Source organism: Myotis daubentonii, chromosome 13, assembly GCF_963259705.1.
Source record: "Myotis daubentonii chromosome 13, mMyoDau2.1, whole genome shotgun sequence".
Lineage (NCBI taxonomy): Eukaryota > Metazoa > Chordata > Mammalia > Chiroptera > Vespertilionidae > Myotis > Myotis daubentonii.
In genome coordinates, this window is record NC_081852.1 from 52,251,177 (window position 1) to 52,265,781 (window position 14,605).

Sequence of the window (14,605 nt, forward strand, 5' to 3'; positions counted from 1 at the left end):
TATGGCAACCACATGTGGCTCCTGAGTCCTTGAAATGTGGCTGGTGTGACCGAGGAACTGGATTTTTCATTTTACTTAATTTAATTTTGAATAGCACAGCTCTAATGTATCAATTCCTACTAAAAATGACGTCACCATCCAGACACATGCTCAAGGCTGTACCAATGGCATAGTTCCTCCATGTCCATTGGTCCCCATTGGAGCCAGGTGAGGGCAGTTGGTCCCCAACTTTGTCAGGCAAGGGCAGAAACTCTGAACCCCACTGCACAGGGTCAAGGGACTTGCCCAAGGTCTCCAGCCATCAGGCAGAGAGGTGGGACTGGAGCCTCAGGTCTTCTCATTCTAGAAGAGGGGCTCACTCCATCACTAGCCTCTTTCCAGTAGAACTGCGATTGGGCAAGAAGAGTTCAGCCAAAAATGATGACTGGTGCTAGCAGTTCAGACCCAAGCTTGGCATGTGGAGAGGAGGTTTTAAGGGTGGCCTATGGAGGGGGATCAATGGAACTTAAAATTACTCATTCTCTTTAGGGAATATGAATATGATTGGGAGTACTTATAGGCCAGACACTGTGTTACACTCTTTACAAATGACCCTCACAAGGTCGGGTAATTCTCCCCATTTCACAGATAGGGAGATTGAGGCCTGAGAGGTGACTTGAGTCACCCAAGATCACACAGCAAACAAGTGGCAGAGCTGGGCTTTGAACCAGGCACTCTGGCTCTGAGGGTTTCTCCTCTGCTACCACCTGGCTTGGGATAAAGGCCTGTCTTAGGAGAAGCTGACTCGGTGAGTCAGACAGCAGTGGGAACTGGGCCACCACTATGTGCAGAACTCTAGCTGAGGATCCGGGGGGAGGGGGGAGGGGGAGAAGAGGAAGAGCAAAAGAACACAGCTCCCTGGGCCTCAGCCCTGGGGAACCAGCCACCAGAGCTCCGGAAACAGGCACAAATGAGTCAATTAATGGCAGCTAAACAAAGAAAAGTGACCGGAGTGACCTGGGTGAGCCAGGCTGGGGCCGATCCACCTGGAAAGGCTTCTCGCATCTGCATCTTAGTGACTCACCTGCATTTGATGCTTTCATTCATTCAACATCACAAGGGCAGTTTCCTGCCCAATTTCTGTTTCAAATATCTATTATACGTAACACAGCACCCCAAAATGTAGTGGCTTTAAACAACAATCATTTATTTGTTCATGATTCTGCAGCATGGGCAGGGCTGGGTGCAGACCGCTCATCTCTGCTCCTAGGGCCTTAAGCTGAAGCTGTTCTTCTGCTCATCTTGGACTGGGGGTGTCATACACGTGGCTGCATCTGGCTGGCTCGGCTGGAGCCCTGGGAGGGCTGGGCTTCTCTCCCTGTCTCTCAGGACCACCCCTCTCCATGGGCTCCTCCACGTGGCTTCTCCAACAGAGGAGCTGGACTCCTTACCTAGAATCTCTGGGCTCCTATAGCAACACCTTGACAATGAGGCCCAAAAAGGAAGACTACCTCCCCCTGTCTTGTGGGGCCTCGTGAGGGTGTGGACACAGAATGTACGTGTGCAGTACGCATCCCAGGGCCTGGCTGCTGTGACCATCAGCTCGCTCTGGTGCTGCTGTGTCTAAAACACCAGCCTCGGCCTCCCCAACCTCAGCGAGTGATGAAGCCCAGTGCTCCTTCTATGGCCTTCTACATTTATCTCCAAAGCTCCTCCCCTTTGTGCCCCACTCTCTACCTAACCTAACCGCACTCCACAAAATCCACCCTGGGTTTCTGTGCCCGCACATTCTGCTGTCTGCCCAGAGCGCCCTTCCTCCAATCGTCCATCCGGCCAGTCCTCCTGGAGGCCTTCCCTGCGCCCCTCCCCCAGAGCTGGCTTCCCCTGCTCTTCCTGCAGCTGCTCAGAGGTGACAGGGGTTTGCCTGGACGCTGGAGGCAGACAGAGCCCGAAGCTGCTGCGGGGCTTTTCTCAGAAGCGGGAGGAGGCAGCGGGCAAGGGCCCAGTGGCCTGGCCCTGATCATGACAGTGGGTCCCAGGGGTCAGACACATGGGCTCTGGGGCCAGGCTCGTGGTTCAAATCCCACTTGCCACCTCACTGTTGGGGCCCTCCATTTTCTCACCTGGATTTTATTTCTTGACAAAATAAAATAGTACTGAGGTCCTAAGTTTGCTGTGAGAGTTAAATGAGACAATTACGTGGAAGCCACCTGTGTCCAATGCATCATGAACACCCCCTAATTATTGCTCTTACTGTTACTAATATGTGCTCCTCACAGGCTGGGCTGGGGATGTCTGATTCCCTCGTGAGCTGGGACCACAGCTCAGCAGAAAGGAACCACGGCTGACCGCACTGTGACCTTTTGGCCTGCTCCTCCCTCCCCCATTCCCAAGAGGCCAACTAGAGCCTCAGTGCGTGAGACCTGTCACAAGGTGCCCTGTTGCTGAATTTCCTGTCCCCCATCCTTCTGTCAGTGGCTCCCTGCCGGGACCAGCCCAGGCACTCTGAGAGGGACCAGCAGGTCATGGTCCTCCAGCAGCCTGGGTGTTGGGCCTCTCAGCCCCCGACTGCATGTCACAGAGCAGGAAGGGTCGGCACCTCCCCCATCGCGGCTGGGTGCTGCTCTTTCTCCTCTCCGGGCAGGTCTGGCAAGGGGACTGGTGGATGGGGTGAAGCCTGTGCTCCTATCCGAAATCTTGCTGGTGGCTGTGTATTAAGCTCACACCATTTGTCACGGGGCTCTGAGACAAGTTAGGGAACGGCAGACTCAGAATATAGGGTGGGCTCATCTAGTTGGCTAATCGATCATTTTTGTTGTCTATTCTTTTCTTCATGCCACAGAGATTTCCTGAGCACCTACTATATGCCAGGTGCTATTCTAGACACTGAGGATACAGAGAGAGCAGGACAAATAAAAGTGGAGCCCCCCTGCCAAGAGAAGTGTCACCATGCCTGTGAATTGGCAGCCACTTTTGGAGTTCTGGGGGCCCTGTTTGGTCCCTTTCCTCATATTCACCCGTGCTTGGCACAGGGACCAAAACAGGCTCTGGACTCTGCTGCCAGATTCCAGTCCTGGCTCTGTCTCTTACTCACTGACTGGCAAGTTGGCTCAGTTCTCTGAGCCTTGGTGTCTTCATCTTGAAATGGGGGTGCAGCTGGGATGGCCAAGCAAGAACACCTGAAAAGGACCGAGCACTGAACAACCTCTTCCCAGAACATAACAAGTGGCCTTCGCTCACACTCTGCCATCATCTGCCATCACCACGGCCCCACCTCTTCGGGCTGGAATCTTTTCCCCTGACATCCTGGGCTGGACACAGCTCTGCCGAGAACAGCCACATTGCCTCTGGACCCCGGAGGATGCCGAGACCTTTCCTGTGAGTCGTTTGCCCCCTGATGCCGGGGTCACAGAGGTCTTAAAACCTGAGATCAGAGGAAAAACAGGGGGGGGGTGACAGGGGCCATATATCAGGGGCCTGTCCTAGCTGTTGGCAGGAATTCCTTCCCAGCCAAGGACAGATGGGACCAGCCTCCCGGAACACAGATCGATTGGGCACCTGGGTGGGAGCCGACACCGAGGGTGAGCAATTCATGTGACCCTGTCATCTCCTGTCAGGAGACTCCCACGCTTTTCTTCCTGCAGCCGGGAAAACGAAGTGACAGGTCATTCTGAGGGGCAACTGCTGACAGGCTTTTCTGGAATATTTATTTATAACTGGCAGCCCCACCTCCTTCCAAAAGGGACTCGGGGACGCTCGGACCAGCCAGCCAGGCCTTTCTGCATTCACACCGTCATTGCATCCCCGCAAGAATCCCCATTTCAACAATGAGGAAACTGAGGCTCAGAGAGGTAAAGTAACTTGCTGATGTCACGCACCAAGTCCAAGGCAGAAGAGCGTCAGAAACCTGGTTCCCCTGATTATTATTTTTTAAATGCATATAAGATAGGACAAACAACAACAACAACAACAAAACAGCATAAAAAATGGACTTTCAAAGATCAAAGAGCAAGCATTGTTAACCTCTGGGAGGACCTCCTAAGAATGGGGTGCATGTGATGCATTTATAATGCTGGTAAGTGCATGAAACATTTTCTAGGGGGATTTCTAGTAAACCATCAATAGCACAAGCCTTTAGTAAGGAAACCTGGAATTGGGGAGAACACACTGAGAATATTTTGCTTCTTCCTGTGTCTTTCTGTAGCATTGGAACTATTTTCCACATGCATTTAAAAAGCAGAAACAGAGTCCCTCGTCCATTATGCCAAATGAAGTAAGTCAGAGAAAGACAAACACCGTATGATCTCTCTTCTATGTGGAATCATAAAAAAGCAAACAAGCTCATAGATACAGAGAACAGATTGGTGGTTGCTAGAGGTGAGAAGGGGGCGGGGTGGTGGGTGGGAAACAAAATGAAAACAAACAAAAACAATCCCAAAAAATACCCTAAGCTGTAGGTCACATGGGTCCATAAAGAATGTAAGCGGCTTACAAATAAATAAATCGATTTTTTTTTAAATAAATGAATGAATAGCAGAAGCATGGGGTCATCTGAATGAAAGGAATATGGATTATTTTCCTTTTCTGAAATTAAAAAAAAAGAAATATGTTTCTTTTAAAAAAATGAGAAGCTGGTGAAAACTGAGTAAAACTCCCCCAAAATTCAGAAGAATATTTAGTCCTATAGTTAAAAACTCTGGAAGACGGGAAGGAATATTTACACACAAAGGCCAGACTGAGCTGAGATTTTCATGACGGAATGCAGGATACAGTCCTCTGTCATCAGTATTGAAGATGCTGTCATTAATAATTAAGCATGGAAAAACAAAAACCTAGCTAATGTGGTTTCTGGAACCAAACGTTTTATTTTACTCTGAGCCCCATACCTTAAACGGAGCCTTGAGCACAGTAGATGCCCCCACATCCATTGGTTAATGGATAATTATCTGTTGTGCTCACTGGGTCCAGGTGGCCAGTCAATACTTGTTAAAGGAAACCAATAATAAAATGCCATTGATCCCAACCACTATCCCTAGACCCCAGCTATGCCCCTAATCCAGGTGGGGACACGAGATGGATATGGTCAATGTTGGGCTGAGTTGCAAGACTAGCTCCCCTCCCCCATGAAGGGTGGGATTTGACCCTGTCCCTGTCCGGTGTCTGGCAGGGTCTTTCCTTCCTGATTGTCCTTTGAGTACAGTACACAGAGAATGTGTGGGCTCAGCCTCATTCAATATTTACCGCCCTTTCCCGGTCTACCCTCCCTCCTCTCATCACATGCAGGTGCGTGGAGGCCTGAGTTGAAACCCGTGTTCCCACGTCTCTCTAGGAGCCAGAATCCAACCCCGCAGGATTCCTTTCCTCCGACCCAGGAGATAAAAAAGCACCTAGAACACCATGGGCATGCCATTGCCTCAAAGGTAGCACGCCTCTACATGAGTGCACCCCCTTCCTCCAAGTCAGGTGATTTTCCAACTTCCCTTCTCTGACCACAGCCCCACATTCATCCATCATCCAAGCCCACGGACTCAGCCTCAGCATCCAGTTCACTCCAGGCTCTGATGACCAGATGTCATGAGCACTTCTTCCACCAGGCCCACCTTTCCATCCCCTCCAATCTCCCTGGCAGCCCCCTCGCCACGCACCCATCATCTCATGCCTGGACCATTGCAGTAGGTCCTAACTTGCCTTCCTGCTTCCAGGCTCTCTACCCGCAATCCAGCCTGCACTGGGGAGAGCACCCTTTCCTCCATGCATGGTCCTAATAAACCATCTGAGAGCATCCTGACCCTATGGTGGGGCCTCACTTGCTCACCAACATCCATTTAATCACACTCACTCTGGACCAGGTTCCTATGTAGTCTCAGTGCCTTGCAGATGTGAACCCATTGAAGCAGCATAACATGAGGTTGTTACTGTTATTGCCACTGTTCTACAGATGGGGAAACCGAGGCACAGAGAGGTTAAAGTAACGTATTACAGTCACATCATTAGTAAGAGACAGAATCCAAATTTGCACCCAACTAGTCTAGTGCTGGAGTCCTTTCCTCATCCCTGCCTTTGGGCATTTGTGGCTAGCATGCTCAGCCCCACCACCCTGGCTACCTTTTCACAAGCTGGTAACCTCCTTGCTTTCCCAGCTTTCTCCTCCAACCCCTGGGTCTAGTCAAACTGACTTGAGCATGACTGTCCTCTGACCCTTGCCTTCCTATGATGAGTGCCATTCCCACCCCTTCTCTCCATCTCGTTCTTACTCCCACCGAGGCTAAGTTCTAGCCCACTTCCCTGATGCCCTGCCTGCAGCCCCAGTGGCCATCCACACCTCCCTCCCTCCCTCTCAGCCCTCACCTGGTGTTCTTGTCCCGCGGTAACGCCAACCTTCTCATGGGGTTTGTATAAATCCTATCTTCCCCGTTCCTCAAGGGCAAAGCATGTTGCAATTCTCACATATTTCCCATACTAGCCTGTCGCCACAGGGAGCCGGGGAACTGGTGAGACTGGACCAGTGAGCCTGGGGGGGAAGGAGGGCGGCGTGGGCTCCCTGGAGGAGGTGAACATGCATGGACTCATCGGGCCCTGCGAGGTGAGAACAGGAGGTTCTAAGAACTAGCCCCTGCCTGCCTCTTCCACCTCATGCTCTACTCACAGGGCTGCTGGCACCCTGACTGCCTCATTCCTGTCCTAGGGCTTTTGTGCCTGGAATGCTCTGCAGGGCCGGATTCTTCTTGTCTTTCTCAGCTCAAGAGCCTCCTCCTCTCGGAGGCCTTCCCTCACCACTCTGTCCCATGTTGCCATGTTGCTCTTGTCATTTCCCGTTTTATTTTCTTTGTGGTCCCTATCAGTTCCCAAAGGCATTTACCTTTTTATTTGTTTGTTGTCTGTTGCCCCCGCCACCCCGCTTAGACAGTTCTCCCTTGCTTGCTTCTGAATTCCAGCAACTTGCACAGACCTGGCAAATAATAGGCCATCAACCAGTATTTACTGCATGAAAAGAATGAATGAAGGGCCACATGAGTGCATCTTGTTTCTTGTGGACCAATACAATGATGCAGGGGCCAGTGCCACTACCCCTTCTGTGGCTGAGAGAGACCATCTGTGCCCACAGGCGGCTGCACTGCAAAAACTCCCCAAATGAATGCCTTTGGTAAGACACCAAAGAGGCAGTGTGGAAAGATCTGGAGAGGTCAAGACAGAGGGACTGGGCGTGAGGGTGGTCTTGGGCCCCAGAGTTTCCCGTTTTAGGGGGTGAGCTGCAAAAACAAACAAACAAACAAACAAAAAAACCAAACTAAAAAAAAACCTTGTTAGCTTTAACCCTGATGCAAATCTTTAAAATGTGTAGGTCATTTTTACCATTGTGGTCGGCAAAACAAGTTTCATGAAGGCATAATTTCCTTAACCAACCATTTTCTTACTGGACTCTCCAGTGAGCCCCAAATGGTAAACAGGAATCTATTTTAATGGAGGATGAACTTGAGGTTCAAAGATATTAAACTATGCATCAAAAATTACTCAGCTCTAAGTTCTTGTTCTAAATCAGATCATTATGGTATAATGTTTGCTCTCATTCTTTTTTAAAAAATATATTTTTATTTATTTCAGAAAGGAAGGGAGAGAGAGAGAGAGAGAGAGAGAGAGAGAGAGAGAGAGAGGGAGAGAGAGGGAGAGAAACATGAATGATGAGAGAGAATCATGGATCAGCTGCCTCCTGCACGCCCCACACTGGGGATTGAGCCTGCAACCCAGGCATGTGCCCTGATCAGAAATTGAACCTTGACCTCCTGGTTCATAGGTCAATGCTCAACCCCTGAGCCATGCTGGCTCAGCATGCTCTTATTCTTATCACAAGGGCAGGGGTTGTTTGTACAGAAGAGAACCTAAGGAGAGGTGGTGTTGATACTATTTAAGTCTTTCTTAACCCTAATAACCTTATCTATTAACACGTAACCTTATTTCTATATCAGGAACTTCACTGAGACACTTACTATAGAAACTGATTTAATCCTAACACTAAAAGAAAGGAGCCATTATCATCCTCAGTTAACAGATGGAAAAACTGAGACACAGAGAGGTTGAATAACTTACCCACAGACACACAGCTAGTGAGTGGGTGTGCTCCCTTTGTTTCTCACCCTCTTCCTGTGAGGCTGTGACTAGTTCTAGCCAATGAAATATGAGCGAAGATATGTCTGTCATTTCCAAATGGAGACAGTGAAAAGCTCAGGCAGTGAAACTCTCCAGTCTCTCCTTTTCCCTGATATGCGAAGTGTGAAGATGTGCAGGTGGTGCAACTATAAAATGATGGCACCTCCAACACCTGGATCCCTGAGTGACTGTGTGGAGCAGAGTCCCTCACTGCCCCACATGGGACACGTAGCATTGGGGGGGGGGGGAATGAACTTTTATTGGTTAACCTCAGATATTTAGGGGATTGTATATCACCACACCTCTCCTAGCCTATCTTGACTAACACAGTCATGGAATCAAGACTCAATCAAGGCACAATGGGGCTGAGGTGCTGGCGGGGTGCACAGATGGACATGCCTAGAAGGTAGGGAAAGAAATGTGGGTGTAGGTCTGGAGGGTGCTGGAGTCAGAGGTGGAGGCTACGGACATAAGATCATGGGGGGAGTGGGGGATCAAAAAGAGACAGCAAGATAATGGGGGTCAAACCTTGGGGAGTGGGAATCTTACTGACATGAAAGAAAGAGTGAGGACTGAAGGGCAATCAAGGAGGGAAGGTGTGTGTGGCCTGGGACATGCTCCCGAGCTGCTCTCTGCCTCAGTTTCTTTTTCTGTTAAATGGGTCCACAGTCTCCTGTGTTGTGCTGCGGGGGGGGGGGGGGGGGGGCATGCAGAATGCATGGGAATCCCTTCTCTGAGTGCCAGGGCTTCACAGACATGAGCGGCATTTATCAGTCAAATGGGAGAACAGAGGTAGAGTCGATGTGGAAGGAGGATTCAGAGGGCTGCCTTCCTCCTAGCCTTCCCCAAGCCCTGCACTCACAGCCTGTTGCCAGGGCTCTCTCTCCATGACAGTGGGAGCTGCTGGTGTGAGAACCAGGGCCTATTCCCCTGGGACCCAGAGCCCCAACAGCGCCTAGCACAGGGTGAGAGCCGGCCGATAGTTAAAGGAACGAAAGGCTAGTTGGGGTGCTGACTTCTCAGGCCCGAGAAAGGCAGTTGAATTTGTCTTCTAAGAAGTCCCTGGTGACTTGGCAGTTGGGCCTCAGCAGGTGAAAGGAACTGGGGGACATGTGTGTGTCGGGGTGCACCCACACTGAGGCTCCCGGGAGCAGACTTGACTCCCTGTCTCAGGCCCACTTGTCACCTGACAGGGAGCCAAGGCTGCTGCACCCTGGATTTGGCAGGAGCGCTTATCTCAGAAGCTGCTAGAACAGTGGTTCTCAACCTTCTGGCCCTTTAAATACAGTTCCTCATGTTGTGACCCAGCCATAAAATTATTTTCGTTGCTACTTCATAACTGTAATGTTGCTACTGTTATGAATCGTAATGTAAATATCTGATATGCAGGATGGTCTTAGGCGACCCCTGTGAAAGGGTCGTTCAACCGCCAAAGGGGTCGCGACCCACAGGTTGAGAACCGCTGTGCTAGAAGAATCGGGCACCCTTGGGCAGTCTTACAGACAGAGACACTTTAACCGGCTGTGGAGCTCACCCCCAGAAGCACCACCTCCTCCCCCGCCCCCCCCTCCCCCCATCCTGCCACGTAGGTGGTGGACCCAGGGCACTTCCTCCAAAGCCAGGCCCCGTCCCCCCTGCATCTCTGTTACACCCGCTGCGGGCTAAAGAGTGCGGAGGGTGGGTCTGATGTGAGTTGGGGTGCAAGGAGCACTGGGACCCTCTGCCCCTGAGTCCCTACTTGCACAGCTTGACTGGCCCTGGGGCCCCACATTCGGTCCTTAGGGTTTAATGCACTGGGGTGTGAGTCCTTCATGAAGAGGAAAATACTCCCACGGGGGACACATTCACTGCAGGGAAAGCAAACAAGTCCCGCAGCCTGTCCCCCCCCCCCCCCCCCCCCCCCCCCCGGGACACAGTGAGAAAGAGCTGGGGCTTGCGGGAGGAGATGCAGAAAGGTGAGCGCATGGAAAAGTACACAGGCCTTTTCCTCCATCCTGTCCCGGCGCCCAGCGCTGTGGGCGGGGCTGAGCTCCGCCTTCTCCCCTGGCTGCAGGCATCCCCGGGGGCCAGGGGCCAGGGACACCCAGGTTTGTTCACTCAAGTCCCCTGAGGAGAGGGGGAGGTGCCGAGACCCACAAAGCTGGGAAGGGAGCAAAGGGGAAGCCGAGGACTGCAGAGGCTCCATCCTGCCACCTTCCCGCCCTGCCTCTGTCACAAGCTCAGGAGGGGCACAGGCGGAGGGGGTGGGGGGCACCCTGAGGAGCAGAGCTGAGTCCCCAGGACTGGTGGGGGGCTCGCTTGCACCCTGCAGTCTGGGGGGGTGGGCAGGTGCTCCCATTCAAGGTACCTCCTAACCTCTGGGAGGTTTCCCCTTCCTGCCCCCAAGCAATTCCTGGGGCACAGGAGGGGACGGGCCTTTGTTCCCAGCTGGAGCCCCGCCCTGGACTCCAGGTGAGCCCTCAGGGAGCAGTGGCCCTCAGTGTAGGAGACCCGTCCTGGGAGATCACAGGTGCTCCTTAGAAAAGGGAATCTCGGGCCCCACCCTGGTGTGGGGGTGGGCCAGCCATCAGCTTTCACAGCCGCCAGGTGATTCTGATGCCACTGGTGTGAGAAACACGGTCCCAGAGAACACGGGCCAGAATTGCTTGGGGGGCTGGGTGTGAAGTGGGGAGAGGGCAAAAGGACTCCCTGGTGGCCTGGCTGGCAGCGACAGGTGAGTTTCTCTGCAGGAAGGAGCTGGGTCGGCTCCAGGGCCCAGAGTCTGGCTTCCCTGGAGGCTGGGGTCTTTGGTGGCAGGCATAGGGGTCCACAGTTTCCAGGAGCTTTTCCAAGGGATCTGACCGCCCCCCCCCCCCGCTTCCCCCCCCCCACACACACACATCAAGAGCCTTTCTTCTAAGAAGCTTTCAATTTATTTAATACACAATTCATATTTGAATACATTGTCACTGGAAAAAGTTAAACCGAAAGGAGGGAGCAACATGAAAAGCCTTCCCCGGGGCTGGACCCCTCCCCAGGAGGGCCTGTTAGCTGTGTGGGGTGTGTCCTTCCAGAACATTCTGTACATTTGCATGCTTGTACGGAAGTGGAGGTTTGGGTGTTTTTACATGAACAGGATAAAGGTGGGTTTATGGTGCTCCAGCTCCCCACCCCCCTCATTCAATAGCTCATCACAGGCTCTGGGCCTCTTCCCAGCATCGCCTTGAGTGTGGTTGTCGACTGGGGCAAGAGGAAAAAATGTTTTCGCACCACTTTAGAGTACCCCCTTTTTTCTTGGGCCCTCCACATCCCCCCTAATCCTTGCCTACCCTACCCAGAGCGCACACACACACACACACACACTGACAATGGTCTGATTTGAGGAGCTCCCAAGTAGTAGGGCACTGGGATCTGGCGCCTCCTCTGGCTTCAGGGCAGGCCCTCCTTGGCCCCGGAAGGGACAGGCGGGCATCGGAAGGCTGTGTCAGCGCTGGGAGCTGGAGGAGTTGTGCGTGTTTGTACATACATTTATCCCGAGTGGGAGTCCAGAGCTTCCCCTCACGCTCCCAAAGGCCTCCAAAACCCCCCAAAGGATTAAAACCACAGCTGTATGTTGATTGCCTCTTAATGGAGAAAAGCGTATTAGTAAAGTAATCCCTGCCTTTCCAGAGCATTTTCCAATTCAGTCGCAGGCTGGGGAGTCAGGCGGCTCTTGGGGAAATGGAGCCTGACCCTTGTCGCAAGCTTGGGCCTAGGCACAGGATGCCCGCTCTCTCAGGGGCAGAGAGAGAGGGAGGAAACTTTAAAGAGGAGACCACGAGTGAGGCAGACAAGCAACCCGCAAAATCCTCGTTCTTCCTGGAACCTCAGAAGGGGACCCTATTTGGAAATAGGACCGTTGCAGATGTAATAGGGTGGGCCTTTAATCAAATAGAACTGGTGTTGTTAGATGAGAAAAGAGAACAGATGCAGGTCACAGAGCGGAGAAGGCTGCAGGAAGGTGGAGACCGGGGCTGGAGAGATGCATCCACAAGCTGGAATCCCACGGGGTTGCTGGCAGCCCCCAGAAGCTGGGAGAGCTGCATGCAGCGGTCTCCCGCAGGACCCACCTGCTCACCCTAGACGCAGGGATTCTGGCCTCTGGAACTGCGAACCCATTTCCGTTAAGCCACCGAGTTCATGGTACTTGGTTCTGGCAGCCCTAAGGCATGAAGACACCAAGACAGGGGTGGCACAAAGCAAAGCTCAAGAATGGCTTCCGGTGAGACCCCCAAAGCCCCCCCAGCATCCCTGGTAACTGAGATGAGCGGCCTCTTGGGTCAGTCAGCACTGGGTCCCACGCACACTGGGGTTGTGCTCACTCAGGTGCAGGCAGTTCTCAGCCTGGAGAGATTTCGCCTATAAACAGCCAAAACCAAACACATGTTCCCCTCCAGGCCCCCGAGTCACCTGCCACTTGGCCCAGTTCCTGGCTGGTAGCACTGACAGGTGCCCATCTGCTCCGGAAGCACCCAGCCTGGATAAACACAGCCAGGCTCTGCTACCCACGGCCAGGCCAGCCGGGCCAGGCGGGCTGAGTGGAAGCCCTGGGCCTCAGGTCTCAGGCCCCCAGGGTCACGTCCCACCACGACCTGGCCACTGGCTGCCTTGGGAGAATGGGAGGGAAGACACCAGAAAGCAGGAGCTGGGCTTGCATAGAACTCAGTCCATCTCACAGATGACTTTCTTGCCTCCCTCCCTACTGGGCCCAGGGGCACTGCCCCTCTCAGTGGCCCTCCCCTCTCACTCACACCCACGTAAAGCCATCTGCCACCCTCGCCCCCTGGCAGGCACCACAGCCTGATGACTCAGCGCTCAGCCCGAGGCTGCTCTGTGGGTGGCCGCTCCGGAACCTTGGTGGGGAGGGAGGTGCTGGGCCCGGGGCCTGAGCTAGGGGTGAGGTGGGGGGAGAAGACACCTGCAGACCCCAGGGGGCCTCCCCTTCTCCCCCAGCACCAAACCCTGACAGCACTGCCTTCATCTGGCTTTTAAAGCAGATCAACTCTCCAGCAGAGATGTTGCCTAAAATGTAATGGTCTCATTAAAATGCACCTAATTCAGTTCCTTTTTCCCTCCAGGTTCTACCACCTGTTCCCCAAGCCCTGAACTGGCTGAATTGGACCCTGTTTCTCCCAGCGTAATCCACCCTACCTCTTCCTGGGCCAGCCCCAGCCCTGCAGCCCCCGGAACAGCATGTTCACTACCTACGCACTTGAAAGGAGCAGTTTTCAGGAAGGGATTAGTGATTTTGTGTCATTCCCCTGGACCATAAGCAAAAGGCTGGATCCCACGTGCTTCTCCCAAAGAAGGCCGTCACGGTAAGAGTGGAGGTGTCATGCTAGGGAAAGGGTGAGTGACGGTGGCAGGACACGGGGCTGGTCTTTGCCCTGCAAATCTTGGGCAGGTGGTTCTAGGTGTGGTTCTAAGTCAGGTACTCTTTACAAAGTGTTGCTTTAACTCAAGGGGGGCTTGGCCCCTGGAACTGGGCTCTGAAGGGGAAACCTGCAGTCCAGGCCTGTCCCACAGCTGGAATGCCTGGGGTTGGAGGCCTGGCCCTACCCCAGGAGTAAGGATAGGGCTGGAGGATGCAACCCCAGAAAGGCCCGAGTTCCCAGTCTGAGGGGGCCTGCTTTGGACAACTGTCTCTGCTCACTCCTGCTGAGCCCCCTCCCAGGAGGTCCAGTCTTCTCCACGGCCTCTTGTAAGCTACGTCTATGTGGAGGTTTAGCTGCCTGGCCTCAAAGCTGAAAGGGGGCCCTCAGGATTTGGCCCTGTTCACTCTCTTAGCCCTGGGCCCCCTGGGGTCCACCTCAGGATTCCCCAGCAGAGCCAGGCGGGAATGCCCTCCTCCTTCCCAGCCCCGTTCCCTCCCAAACAAGCCCACGGCCTCCTTTCATTTCAAAGTGGTTGTTTTTGCTGGCACCACAAGGAAACATCAAAAAATCCTGGGGATCCCCAAGCAACCTCAGAATTGTAGCAGCAAGAATCTGAATGTGTTTGCTCCCAGCTCTGCAACTAGGTGTGAACTTGAACAAGGCACCCTCTCTGTGCCTCCGTTTCCTCAACTCCAAGAAGGGGATACCTGCCCCAAAGGGCTGCTGTGAATGAGGCGGAGAATTGTGGAAAGGCACCATCTGAGATAGTCTGCCCTGTTCCTTCCTTCATGGACCTGTACACCGTCTAGTAATAGTGATGCTTAACAGTCACGTTCATTATTCATTCAGCACTTTCTGTGTTGACACAGTGAGTGCGGGACAATGTCTGAGGGTTCGCCTGCACTACCTCCCTTCCATCTGAGTCCTTTTATCCTTCTCTTCCCACACCCTTTTTTGAGAGACAGTTCAATGTCCTCAGAGGTGCCCCTCCCCCTGGCACCGGGATATTTTCCAGGTTAATCCTCTCTGGGGAGAGTCTCCCAGGCACATGTGTTGCTTCCCAGCACAGGAAGGTGGGCAGAAAATGG

At 53.1% G+C, this 14,605-nt stretch overlaps 1 long non-coding RNA gene across 2 annotated transcripts in view; it reads left to right on the plus strand.

Moving 5' to 3' along the window:
- The window catches only part of LOC132214326 (uncharacterized), a 78,777-nt gene that overhangs the window by 41,797 nt on the left and 22,375 nt on the right, over positions 1-14,605 (plus strand). The window contains exon 5 of one of the 2 annotated variants that reach the window (XR_009448262.1): positions 13,221-13,491. This is a non-coding gene — a long non-coding RNA (uncharacterized LOC132214326). Of the gene's footprint in view, positions 1-2,821; positions 3,050-13,220; positions 13,492-14,605 lie in introns of those variants that run through there. The other variant, XR_009448261.1, reaches the window with a different exon arrangement.